Source organism: Papaver somniferum, unplaced genomic scaffold (genome assembly GCF_003573695.1).
Source record: "Papaver somniferum cultivar HN1 unplaced genomic scaffold, ASM357369v1 unplaced-scaffold_80, whole genome shotgun sequence".
Classification (NCBI taxonomy): Eukaryota; Viridiplantae; Streptophyta; class Magnoliopsida; order Ranunculales; family Papaveraceae; genus Papaver; species Papaver somniferum.
The window spans coordinates 2,649,998-2,664,058 of record NW_020650971.1 but is presented as its reverse complement, the minus strand read 5'-3'; the positions used below and the strand labels follow the sequence as shown (position 1 = coordinate 2,664,058).

Sequence of the window (14,061 nt, the reverse complement as noted above, 5' to 3'; positions counted from 1 at the left end):
CCATCATGCTTTTTGTTTGCTAGAAAATTAGGTTTGATTTGGTCGAGTCAACCTTGTTTTGTGATTGCATAGAATCTCAAATATCCCGATAGTGCCAGAAATGGCAACTTTAAAAGCTTTGTTGAACCCTACTAGGACTACTCGTCCCTCTTGTATCAGGTTAGCTGAAACTGAAGCAAATTATGAACTTAGGCCTGGGACCCTACAGATGCTCCCAATCTTTTTAGGGAAAGAAAATGAAAACCCATACTTCCATGTTAGGGACTTTGATGAAATTTGTAGTACCCTAAAAATTATAAACCTTGATGATGATGCTTTGAAACTCAGGTTATTCCCCTTTTCCTTAAAAGATAAAGCCAAGTCGTGGCTGTATAGTTTGGCTTCCGAATCAATCAAAACATATGAACAACTTACATCTGCGTTTTTGAACAAGTTTTTCCCTAGGCACAAAACATCATATATTAGGACGCAAATATGCACATTTTCACAACAAGAGGGAGAATCTTTATATAGGTATTTGGAAAGGTTCAATGATTTATTATCCCAGTGTCCTCATCATGGTTTAGAAAAGGTTAGGCTAGTTCAGATCCTTTATGAGGGTTTAGATTATTCCACAACGACCATGGTTGAGTCTTTATGCACTGGTGGATTTGAAAACCAAACTGTTGATGCGGCGATGAAATTTTTTAATGAAATCGCCGAAAAAACCCAGCAATGGGAAAATAGTAGGGCACCCCAAAAAACAATTCTTTTAAGTAGAGGAAACGTTAATAGGGTAGAAGGAGGCTATGAATCAGATGCCAAAATTTCTGCTATAGCAAAAAGGTTAGAAGCCTTAGAAGTGGGCCAGACTAGTGGTAGAGTGGAGCCTTTTTGGGAAGGCCAGAATATTGAAGAGCAGGCCAATGCTCTTTATAATAACACTAGATTTGATAACCGTCAAAAGATTGACCCATATTCAGAAACCTATAATCCTGGTTGGAGAAAACATCCGAACCTTTCGTGGTCTAAGGGCCAAAGTCAAGGTCATTTTAGTAATTCTAATGCTCCCCCAGGTTTCGGTTATACTAAGAATCCTTCAGGACTAGCTCAGTTTCAGAATCAGTCAGATAAGAAAATCCTAAGTTTAGAGGAATCTCTCGCCTTGTTAACTCAGCAAACTGCAAAATTCCAGTTATTCGTAGAACAAAGTCTACAAGCTAGTAACAGGATAGGACAAGAAAATAGTCAGGCTATTTTCGAGTTAAAAACCCAGGTTGGTTTGATAAGTGATTCTTTGAGAGAAAAAGGTAAGTTTCCTAGTCAAACACAACCCAACCCTAGAGGAGTTCATGAATTAGGTGCAAAACCATCGAATCAATTGAATGCTGTTAGAACCCTTAGAAGTGGTAGAGTTGTAGACAATAAGGTAACCATGCCCTATAGTGAACATATTGTAGTTCACCCCTCAGGATCTCACCTCTCAGGACCAGTAGCTGAAGAGACCGATAAAGTTTCTAATGATGTGAATTCGGTTCCTGAAAGGTCTGATTTTAGGCCTAGAGCCCCATTTCCTCAGCTATTAGTACCAACAAAGAAGGAGTCGAACTTTAATGACATAGTGGAGGTTTTTAAGCAAGTTACCATAAACCTTCCTTTATTAGATGCAATTAGGCAAATTCCTGCTTATGCTAAGTTCCTTAAGGATATGTGTACGCGAAAGCGCAAACTTAGCGTCCATAAGGAATCCTTTTTAGCTAGTCACGTAAGTTCAATCATTCAGAACACCACAACTCCAAAGTACAAAGACCCAGGTTCTCCTACCATTGCTTGCACAATAGGTAAATTTCGGGTAGAAAAAGCTTTACTTGACTTATGAGCCAGTGTGAACTTACTGCCATTCCATGTATACTTACAGCTAGGACTTGGTGAAATGAAACCTACTTAGATGACACTGCAGTTAGCTGATAGGTCTGTTAAAATCCCTCGAGGTGTTATCGAGGATGTTCTTATTGAGGTAGACAAGTTTTTTTATCCAGTGGATTTCGTGGTTCTAGATGCCCAACCTGTCCCTGACCCAGAGAACCAGATACCTGTGATTTTAGGTCGCCCATTTTTAGCTACGTCTAATGCGATCATTAACTGTCGAAATGGTGTGATGAGTTTATCTTTTGGTAATATGACTATGGAGATGAACATTTTTAATGTCAGTAAACTACCTCATGAGCTAGATGACACATGTGTTGAAGAGGTGAACATGATATAATCCTTAGTTCAGGAGTCATTACCAAATATTTTGTCTGAAGACCCACTAGAAAGTTGTATATCCCATTTTGGTTTAGATTTTGACGACGATAACACTATTGAACAGGTGAATGCTCTATTAGATTGTACCCCTGTGTTAGACACTGATAGATGATGAGTGCCAAATATTGTATATATTTATCCCTTTTTGCTGGCATTTAACTCATCTTTTATGCATTAATTCTACATTTTATCCCATATTCTGTATTTTCATTGTTTTCAAGAATAAATATTTTTATTAATTAATTTTGCATTTTTAGGTAATAAATAAAGTTCGGATGAGTCGCGGAGCAAAAAGAGCAGAAAAGTAGTGAAAAGCCGGGAGAAATCACGCAAGGAAGCCGCGAAGAATGGTGCGCACAACCTCATTTTCTACACACAAAAACGCCTCCATTCTCAGCCATCAGATCAGTTCTCAGAAGCATCCGATGGTCGCTCCTTCATAGAGCATCAAAATCTGAAGTCTCTGCCAAGCACCACAGCGCTAAAATTCTAAGCCTTCAGATTAGATGGTAGTTGAATCCAACGGTTGCTCCCTTGCTGTTCATCGAAGTTTGATATCTCCGCCTTACATTACAGTACCTAACTCCATCAAGTACCGTTCGTTTCGTTGTATCCATTCATCCGACGGTCGCTCCTCGCTTGCCTCCGCATCACCGTCCGATCTACCTACCAGCTCCACATCCCACGGCTCATCCTCGCTGTTCATCCAATTTGATGAAGCCGCCTAACACCCTAGCAACCGAACCTTACCACCTAACCAAACACCCCCCTTCTTCCCAAAACAGTCGAGCCCCTCTCCTCCATCACCTCCCTGTTTGCAGAGCCTTCCCCTTCCACCGTACACCACCACCTTCTCCACCTCTGTCACCACCTGCTCCGCCACCAACTCTCTGTCACCACGTCCATCAAAGTAACCAATACCATCAGTTTCCCTTCTCCTTAGCCACCTATTTTCTCAATTTCTGCACGTTCTCTATCAGAAACCCTAGCGTGCAAAATTGGTAAATTAGGTCGAAAGTGAGAAGCAATTGAAGACATGGAGAGGTAGAGGAGGACAAATAGAAGCATGGGTCAACATTTTGAAGCTGTTTTGTCACGTCAATTAGGTGAAGTTTCAAACCCTAGAAAAATTAGGGTTTTCAAAATTAGGGTTCTGCTTACATTTTTTGTATAAATAGAAGAGATGGGTATGGTGTAGAGGGTGTTCTTGGGCTAGCCGAGATTCCCCCAAAATTGGGTTAGTTTAGGTTTAATTTTAGTTCTTGAATTTCAATTAGATTTCAATTTAGGGTTTCAATTTTAATTCCCTGTTATGTTTCAATTTTCATGTCCTGTTAATGTTAATGTTTTTCTCTTTAATGTGTTCTGTTCAATTTCACTGCATATGTTAAAATTGTTATTTTCCTGTTAACATGCTTGTTTTAATTTCATGTTTTAATTTCCAATCAATTCCTGTTTATGTTCCTGTTAATGTGTTTATTTTCATATCCTGTTGATGATCCTGTTAATGTGCTTGTTTTGATGCATTGTGTTGATAAGTTCCTTTGTTAATGTTCCTGTTATGTTTAATTTGCTGTTAGTTTGATGGAATGCTAGGCTAGTTACCTTTGAAGCATTGAACTGATTGAGTAATGGAAGAAATCAGTGCTCATAGCAAGCTGATTATCTTGCCATTCCTTTTGTATGCTTAGGTGCATTGTGTTGATTGAGTAGTGGGGAGAAACTAGTGCTCACTAGTGACAATGAGCAAGCTAGTTCTCTTCCCACTCTAGAAGAATGCCTTAGTTTTGCTCCATTTCAGTTTCACTATCATCCCTGCCCTTGGCTTAGGCCTTGGTTCATCTTGCATTGTTCTTTGCTTTTGCCCTGTGTTGCTTTTGTTTGCTATTTTCTCCTGCTGTGCATTTTCTTCCTTGCTTGTGCTACTGCTGCTGTTGTTTCTCTTGCACTTCCCTTGCAGCTGTCTGCTACACTGCTGCTGCAGCTGCTGTTGCTGTTGCTTTTGCCCTGCAGCTGTCTCTTTTGCACTTGCCCTGCTGCTACTACTTGCACTGCTTGTGCAGCTGCTGTGCAGCACTTGTGCTGCTGCTGCTTCCTCCCCAAAGCTCACAGTTCATTCTTAGGAATAAGGCTAAAGCCAACTGAGCCCAAAGCTCACTTCAAAACCTGAGCCCAATTCAGTTCATTGAAACCAAAGGTTTAAAGCCCAAGGCCCAGTGCAATTCCAAAGGTACAAAGCCCAAGGTTTAGTTCATTAAGGCCCAGAAATAGGTTCAGAACAAGAAAAGGCCCAGTTCAGCCCAAGCCTAAGTTTAAAGCCAAAGCCTAGTGTACTGATAGGCTAAAGCCAAAGCCAACTTCAATCAAAGCCCATTTACACTTCAAAGACCAACTGAGCCCAAGCTCAGTTCATTTTATTGTTATCAAACCCATTAGTACTCAAAGCCCAATTTAAGCCAAAAGGCTTCATAGCCCAATAAGCAACTAGAACCTAAAATAGCTAGAAACACTACAAAACACACCCGATCTCTGTGGATCGACCCGTACTTGCACGAGCTACAACTGACGACCGTGCACTTGCGGTATTACTGTAGGCCCCCGTTTTTATTGCGCTTCATTTTATACATATCTCCGGGTCCACCAAGTTTTTGGTCGGGGATAATTTTTTAGGACCTATTAAGCCTATCAAGTTTTTGGCGCCGTTGCCGGGGATCGAACCCGGGTCACCCGCGTGACAGGCGGGAATACTTACCACTAATTTTAGAAGCCTACCAAGTTTTTTGGCGCCGCTGCCGGGGATTGGTGCTGTGTTTTTCTTGTGTTTTTCTTTAGCTATTTTGTATTTCATTTCATAGCATTTGCATCTGCATCTACTTCACTTCATTTACTGTTGGACCTGCTGTTCTGAACCTGTTTTTCCTCTGCTGGGACGCCACCAAGGATAAGAACCAAAACCCAACTGGGTTTTTGCAACAATATCAGAGCAGCTGGGCTGTGCTAAAAAGGTAAGCCTAAACCCATTCCATTGAGAGAACCCAACCTGTGGGCTTCCAAATTTCTTTAATTGTGGGCTTGTAATAATTAACCCAATTTTTTGGGCTTTTTATTTTTATATTTTGGGTTTGTAATAATTTATTTGTGGGCTTGTTGTTTAATTTGTGGGCTTGTATTTATTTTGTGTGGGCTTGTTTAAATTCTTCCATTGGACTTGTATTTTGTATTCTGGGTTTAACCCCAGCTGAGCTTGTAACCGATTGTGGGCTTGCTTCCACTCAAAAGTGGACCTCGAAACCAAAGTTTTAAAACAAACGTCGGGCCTTAACCAACTGGGCCAAATTAAACTTTCAAAATTAAAACTTAGTGTTTCTTGAGCCGCAGCCTTCCTTCCATTCCATTAGAGGACAAACAGTGGGCTTGCTCCCATTTCAAAAACCAAATTTTATTTTCTTCTTTTTATTATTTTTTTTAAAAAAAAAAATATTCTTTTGCTCCCATTTTTAAACCAAATTTTCTTTCTCTTTTATATCCCATCAAAACCAAATTTTTCCCAAAAATCCAAACCCATTAAAACCAAATAGTGGGCTTTGTGTCTTTTCAAAATGGGCCAACCTCATGCTCTCCATGAATACATGTATCCGTCAATAAAAATTCCATTATCATGTATTGTATTACCTCAAACCAATAACCCTTTTAAAATAAATGCAAACATGATACAAATACTTCCTATATTTCGAGGGTTCGATTCTGAGAACCCCTATACTCATGTAAGAGAGTTTGAACAAATTTGTCGGACTATGCAACCTGATCATATGTCCGAAGACTCTCTGAAATTGCGTTTGTTTACATTTTCTTTAAAGGAAAGGGCCAAAACATGGTTTTACGGTTTGAGACCACAATCAATCACCACTTGGGAACAACTCACTAATCAATTTTTCCAAAAAAAATTTCCACATCATAGGACCATCGCTATTCGTCAAAGTATCAATTGTTTTCTCCAATTGGATGAGGAAACTGTTTTTCACTATTTTGAACGTTTTAATGATTTGTTGAGTGAATGTCCGCACCATGGAATTGAGAAGTGGAGACTTGTCGTCATCCTCTATGAGGGACTAGACTTTAAATCTCGAACCATGGTTGAGTCTATGTGTAATGGTGAGTTTATTGATAAATCTGTGGATGATGCATGGAATTTTTTAGCCGAGATTGCAGAGAAAACCCATCAATGGGAATCCGTTAGGGAAACAGGAACAACACCACATGATATGATTCACTCCCATGAATTAGAGTTTTATTCTTGTAATAGCTCCGACCTTAGGATTGAAAATTATCCTAGATTGCAAAATCCCTATCATGATGATGATGATTATGATGTTATGTTAGAAGAACATGTCTATATTGAAAATGTTATGGAACCTTTGGGTTCAAATACATTAGGCTTCTCTGCCCCGACCTTAATGCATGATATTTCTTCTAGTATTCCATGTGATGTTTCCCCTGATTTGCCGATGCATGAAAATCAATCTGTTGATGATGTTGATAATTCTGATTGTGATCTTGCCAATTTGATTGATGATTGTGAGCATGATGTGACATGTGTAGATGAGTTAGAAGATTTTGATTTGATTGATAATGATATGCCTATTCTTCTACCTAAGTCACAATCTGATGGCCTTCCACCCAACCTAGATTTGGTTTGTAACAAAAATTTTAAACCAACTTTTCTGAAAATTCCTAATCTAGGATTGGAACTGTGTGCCTCCCAAGTCCTCTTGGACTATTTTGCTTCAAAATATAACACTTTTAAAGAGCCACAGTTGGAAATTGCATGTTTGCCCATCCCGAAAACAGTCCATTATGAGTTAGACCTTTTGAATCCTGAACCCTTAAAATTAAAAGATTTTGTGCTTAAAAGTAAACCTGTTGAAAATTTTTGGTTTAGGGGTGATTCATTCGGTTTTTCGCTCTCACTCCCATTTAAGTCCAATTTTAGTGTTTTGAAACTTTCTCTGTCTCTACACTTTTTCTTTTGGGTTGATCCTCAACTCTTTAGATTGTTAGTGTATGGTGAATTTTTGTATATAATCCAGTAGATAAATTTCTTAAAAACCCTTTTGTTCCTTTTGTATATATTTTGCTCATCCAATATGATCTCGGCTGAAATATGTTGGATTGTTTGCCTTGAATAACGGAGTTTTAATTCTGCTTTCGCCGAAATCGGGTATTCTCTCTCCTTTTACTCTACTCAGCATGTCCCTTTCCATATGTTGCATTTTAATTCTTTCCATATTTTGAAACATTGAGGACAATGTTTAGTTTAGGTTTGGGGGTATAGAGTAGATACCATGATAATTTGCCATAATTGAAAACGAACTCCTTCTTCTTTTTGAAAGAATTGAAAAATTCCAAAAAAATTAAAAAATCAAAATTAAAAAAAAAAATTAAAAAAAATTGAAAAAAAATCATAAAAATGGAGCTCATTTACCTTGAAATGTTGACTCTTGTGCAAATATGTATTTTTATTAGGAGTCTTAGTCTAGATATTTAGGCACCCTGATTCTAGCACAATTCACATAGTGATAAGAAATTTGCACGCGCACGATCTACCAATACATGTATGGCCTCGATCTTCAAGGTGTTTGATAGGAAGTTACGATTGCCAATCACTTTAGAATACTGAACGAAACTTGACTAGCTTGTTCTTTGGTTGGTTGGGATAGAAGGTGGAGGTTACATTAAGAAAGACAACCATCGAATTTAACTGGGTGCATCAAAAAGGGCTACCTCTTGCAAAGTGTCATGTAATCTTTTGTTTCCTTTTGTATGTATCAAAAGTGTTTCCTGTTAAAAAAAAAAAAAAAAAAAAGAAAAAAATATCAGAAAAATACAAAAAAATCAAGTATTGTTCAATTCCATCCTCTCTTGTTCCAAAAATAAAAAGAGAATAGTCAATGTAAATAAGAGTCATGTAAATAGTCATTTTGTTGTTTCATTGTAATAAGCAAGGAGGGTGTATGCCATTGATGTACAACGCGAGTAATTGTGAAATACCTCCAACTCATTCACAATTCTCGTAAAGTCCGGACAGCTAGCTAGATTTCGACCTCAGTTCTTAGCCTGAGAAACTATCTCTTGGTGATTAGTAGTCATGACTTCAGATCTTTCTTTACACATGTGTAGATACACTTTACACTCTTATCACATGTCTTTTTTTTGTTATCAGTGCTAGGATTGTGCCTTCGATAGCTAGATTGACATCTCCATTTTGTTGTGAGCTTAAACTGTTTTGCACATGTCACATTTGATGGAATCTGAGCTTATATTTTGACCTAGAACTTTGTAGGTACGTTCTAAGCAAACCTTCACGAGACTTCAACTCGTCCACTAGGACACTTAGTGGTTTAAAAGCTTAGGCATACGCTAAATGCATTCGAGAGACCAGCGACAGTGGTATAGTTAGGATTTCCTTAGTTTTGTTTTACTTGAGGACAAGTAAAATTCAGGTTTGGGGTATTTGATGAGTGCCAAATATTGTATATATTTATCCCTTTTTGCTGGCATTTAACTCATCTTTTATGCATTAATTCTACATTTTATCCCATATTCTGTATTTTCATTGTTTTTTTCAGAATAAATTTTTTTAATTAATTTCATTTTTAGGTAATAAATAAAGTTCGGATGAGTCGCGGAGCAAAAGAGCAGAAAAGTAGTGAAAAGCCGGGAGAAATCACGCAAGGAAGCCGCGAAGAATGGTGCGCACAACCTCATTTTCTACACACACAAAACGCCTCCATTCTCAGCCATCAGATCAGTTCTCAGAAGCATCCGATGGTCGCTCCTTCATAGAGCATCAAAATCTGAAGTCTCTGCCAACACAGCGCTAAAATTCTAAGCCTTCAGATTAGATGGTAGTTGAATCCAACGGTTGCTCCCTTGCTGTTCATCGAAGTTTGATATCTCCGCCTTACATTACAGTACCTAACTCCATCAAGTACCGTTCGTTTCGTTGTATCCATTCATCCGACGGTCGCTCCTCGCTTGCCTCCGCATCACCGTCCGATCTACCTACCAGCTCCACATCCCACGGCTCATCCTCGCTGTTCATCCAATTTGATGAAGCCGCCTAACACCCTAGCAACCGAACCTTACCACCTAACCAAACACCCCCCTTCTTCCCAAAACAGTCGAGCCCCTCTCCTCCATCACCTCCCTGTTTGCAGAGCCTTCCCCTTCCACCGTACACCACCACCTTCTCCACCTCTGTCACCACCTGCTCCGCCACCAACTCTCTGTCACCACGTCCATCAAAGTAACCAATACCATCAGTTTCCCTTCTCCTTAGCCACCTATTTTCTCAATTTCTGCACGTTCTCTATCAGAAACCCTAGCGTGCAAAATTGGTAAATTAGGTCGAAAGTGAGAAGCAATTGAAGACATGGAGAAGGAGCAGAGAAGAAAGAAGAAGCATGGGTCAACATTTTGAAGCTGTTTTGTCACGTCAATTAGGTGAAGTTTCAAACCCTAGAAAAATTAGGGTTTTCAAAATTAGGGTTCTGCTTACATTTTTTGTATAAATAGAAGAGATGGGTATGGTGTAGAGGGTGTTCTTGGGCTAGCCGAGATTCCCCCAAAATTGGGTTAGTTTAGGTTTAATTTTAGTTCTTGAATTTCAATTAGATTTCAATTTAGGGTTTCAATTTTAATTCCCTGTTATGTTTCAATTTTCATGTCCTGTTAATGTTAATGTTTTTCTCTTTAATGTGTTCTGTTCAATTTCACTGCATATGTTAAAATTGTTATTTTCCTGTTAACATGCTTGTTTTAATTTCATGTTTTAATTTCCAATCAATTCCTGTTTATGTTCCTGTTAATGTGTTTATTTTCATATCCTGTTGATGATCCTGTTAATGTGCTTGTTTTGATGCATTGTGTTGATAAGTTCCTTTGTTAATGTTCCTGTTATGTTTAATTTGCTGTTAGTTTGATGGAATGCTAGGCTAGTTACCTTTGAAGCATTGAACTGATTGAGTAATGGAAGAAATCAGTGCTCATAGCAAGCTGATTATCTTGCCATTCCTTTTGTATGCTTAGGTGCATTGTGTTGATTGAGTAGTGGGGAGAAACTAGTGCTCACTAGTGACAATGAGCAAGCTAGTTCTCTTCCCACTCTAGAAGAATGCCTTAGTTTTGCTCCATTTCAGTTTCACTATCATCCCTGCCCTTGGCTTAGGCCTTGGTTCATCTTGCATTGTTCTTTGCTTTTGCCCTGTGTTGCTTTTGTTTGCTATTTTCTCCTGCTGTGCATTTTCTTCCTTGCTTGTGCTACTGCTGCTGTTGTTTCTCTTGCACTTCCCTTGCAGCTGTCTGCTACACTGCTGCTGCAGCTGCTGTTGCTGTTGCTTTTGCCCTGCAGCTGTCTCTTTTGCACTTGCCCTGCTGCTACTACTTGCACTGCTTGTGCAGCTGCTGTGCAGCACTTGTGCTGCTGCTGCTTCCTCCCCAAAGCTCACAGTTCATTCTTAGGAATAAGGCTAAAGCCAACTGAGCCCAAAGCTCACTTCAAAACCTGAGCCCAATTCAGTTCATTGAAACCAAAGGTTTAAAGCCCAAGGCCCAGTGCAATTCCAAAGGTACAAAGCCCAAGGTTTAGTTCATTAAGGCCCAGAAATAGGTTCAGAACAAGAAAAGGCCCAGTTCAGCCCAAGCCTAAGTTTAAAGCCAAAGCCTAGTGTACTGATAGGCTAAAGCCAAAGCCAACTTCAATCAAAGCCCATTTACACTTCAAAGACCAACTGAGCCCAAGCTCAGTTCATTTTATTGTTATCAAACCCATTAGTACTCAAAGCCCAATTTAAGCCAAAAGGCTTCATAGCCCAATAAGCAACTAGAACCTAAAATAGCTAGAAACACTACAAAACACACCCGATCTCTGTGGATCGACCCGTACTTGCACGAGCTACAACTGACGACCGTGCACTTGCGGTATTACTGTAGGCCCCCGTTTTTATTGCGCTTCATTTTATACATATCTCCGGGTCCACCAAGTTTTTGGTCGGGGATAATTTTTTAGGACCTTTTAAGCCTATCAATAGATGGAAAACCACTTTTACCTGTCCCTTTGGTACCTTTGCGTATAGACGCGTGCCTTTCGGGCTTTGTAATGCCACTGCGACTTTTCAGTGTTGCATGATGAGCATATTTTCTGACATGGTAGAACGGTTTTTAGAGGTCTTTATGGATGATTTTTCAGTGTTTGGTTCATCTTTCGATGAGTGCTTGCATCATTTGACATTAGTGGACTAGGTGTAAGGAAAAAAATTTAGTGCTTAATTGGGAAAAATGCCATTTCATGGTTAAATCAGGAATTGTGTTAGGGCACATCGTCTCTTCAAAGGGTATAGAGGTAGACAAAGCCAAAGTTGACCTTATTAACACTTTAAAGGTCCCAAAAACCGTAAAATATATTAGGTCATTCCTAGGGCATGCAGGTTTTTACCGTCGATTCATTAAGGATTTTAGCTTGATTTCTAGACCTCTTTGCAATTTTCTTGCAAAAGATGTTAAGTTTGTCTTTGATGATGCTTGTTTAGAGGCTTTTGAGAAGCTTAAAACTTTACTCACTACTGCCCCGATAGTCCAGGCACCTAATTGGAACCTACCCTTTGAGATTATGTGTGATTCTTCAGATTATGCTATAGGCGTCGTTTTAGGACAACGAGAAAACAAATTACTTCATTTTATTTATTATGCTAGCAAAACTCTGAATGATGCCCAAATGAACTTCACAACTACCGAGAAGGAACTTTTAGCCATCGTGTTTGCCTTGGATAAGTATAGGTATTACCTATTAGGTTCTAAGATCATAATCTATACAGATCATGCTACTTTGAAATACCTTTTATCTAAGAAGGATACCAAACCTAGATTGATTAGATGGATCCTATTGTTACAGGAATTTTCCCCAGACATTAGAGACGAAAAGGGTGCAGAAAATGTAGTAGCAGATCACTTGTCTAGGCCAGTTGTTAGTTCCCCTAGTGATTCCCTTCCTATAAGGGATATCTTTCCTGATGAACAATTGTTCTCTGTTTCCCAATCACCTTGGTATGCAAATATAGTGAATTATCTTGTTACTGGTCGAACCCCTCAACATTTGGGTAAGAAAGATCGTTTAAGGTTTTTAGCTGAGGTTAAGCATTTCTTTTGGGACGATCCTTATCTGTTTAAGTATTGTCCGGACCAGATTATTAGGAGATGTGTATCTGAGAGTGACCAGTCTAGTATTATCTCCTTTTGTCATGAACATGCACGTGGGGGTCATTTTAGTGCTAAGAAGACTACTGCTAAAATTTTGCAGTGTGGATTTTACTGGCCTTCGTTGTTTAAAGATTCCCATAGTCATTGTGTTTCTTGTGAGCATTGCCAGAAGTTAGGAACCATTTCCGTAGAAATATGATGCCTTTGAACCTTATTTTAGTGATTGAGGTCTTTGATGTGTGGGGCATTGATTTTATGGGTCCATTTCCTAGTTCGTTTGGTTATCTTTACATACTTGTCGTTGTAGACTATGTGTCTAAGTGGGTTGAGGCGGTTCCGTGTAGAACGAATGACCACAGGGTCGTAGTCCAGTTTTTGAAAGAGAATATACTTACACGTTTTGTTACGCCGCGAGCTATAATTAGTGATGGAGGTTCACACTTTTGTAATAGATCGTTTTCTCTTTTAATGAAACAATACGGTATTACCCATAAAGTAGCAACCCCATATCACCCTCAGAATAGTGGTCAGGTATAGGTTTCCAATAGGGAAATTAAACGTATTCTAGAGAAAACAGTTAATCCAAATAGGAAAGACTGGTCGTCGAGGCTTACTGATGCCTTATGGGCTTACCGTACTGCGTTTAAGACACCCATTGGAATGTCACCTTGTCGTTTAGTGTTTGGCAAGGCATGTCACCTGCCTGTTGAGTTAGAGCATCGAGCCTATTGGGCTATTAAGAACTTAAACTTTTCACTTGACAAGGAAGGAGCTCAAAGAAAGCTCCAGCTCAATGAGTTGGAAGAGATTCGTAGAGATGCATACGATAGTGCTAAGGAGTATAAGAACAAAATGAAACTTGTGCATGATAGGAATATTTTACGAAAGTCATTTTCTCCAGGTCAAAAAGTTCTTCTGTATGACACTCGTTTGCATCTATTCCCCGGGAAGTTGCGCTCTCGGTGGACCGGTCCTTTTGTGGTCCGTACTGTTTTTCATCATGGCGCTGTTGAGATTGGGACACCAGATGGTAGTAGTTCTTCGAAGGTTAACAGTCAGCGATTGAAGCCCTTTTTAGATCCTTTTCCTACAGGTGATGTTGAGGAGGTCCCTCTGGAGGACCCTGTTTACCTTGATTGACCATCGAGGCGATTTTGTATGTTGTATAATATTTTTGTAGGTTTTTGGTTACACTTCACCCAGGTACTATCTTTCCGAATTCTTTCTTTACTATTTCCTCATGTTACTTATATTTTTGGTACTGTTCTTTGATTATAAACATTGAGGACAATGTTAGATTTAAGTTTGGGGGTGGGGTAGAACTTTTCGTTACCTTTTCGTTGCAATAATTAAACTCCAGAGCCTAGAAATTTACCCCTATTAAGGATGGCACTAACCAATCTAAGTGGGTGGAAGCATTTTGGTTGTAGGAGTTGAGGAACCAATCTGACTAGATGGCAACATCTAAAGAGTCTATTCATAAAAGCACAGAGCTCAGGTGTTAGAAATAACATGATAGTT

General features: G+C 39.2%; 1 pseudogene; it reads right to left on the bottom strand.

Annotated features, from left to right (window-relative positions):
- Positions 1 to 464: 464 nt before the first annotated feature.
- Positions 465 to 564, bottom strand: LOC113345103 (annotated as a pseudogene).
- Positions 565 to 14,061: the final 13,497 nt, after the last annotated feature.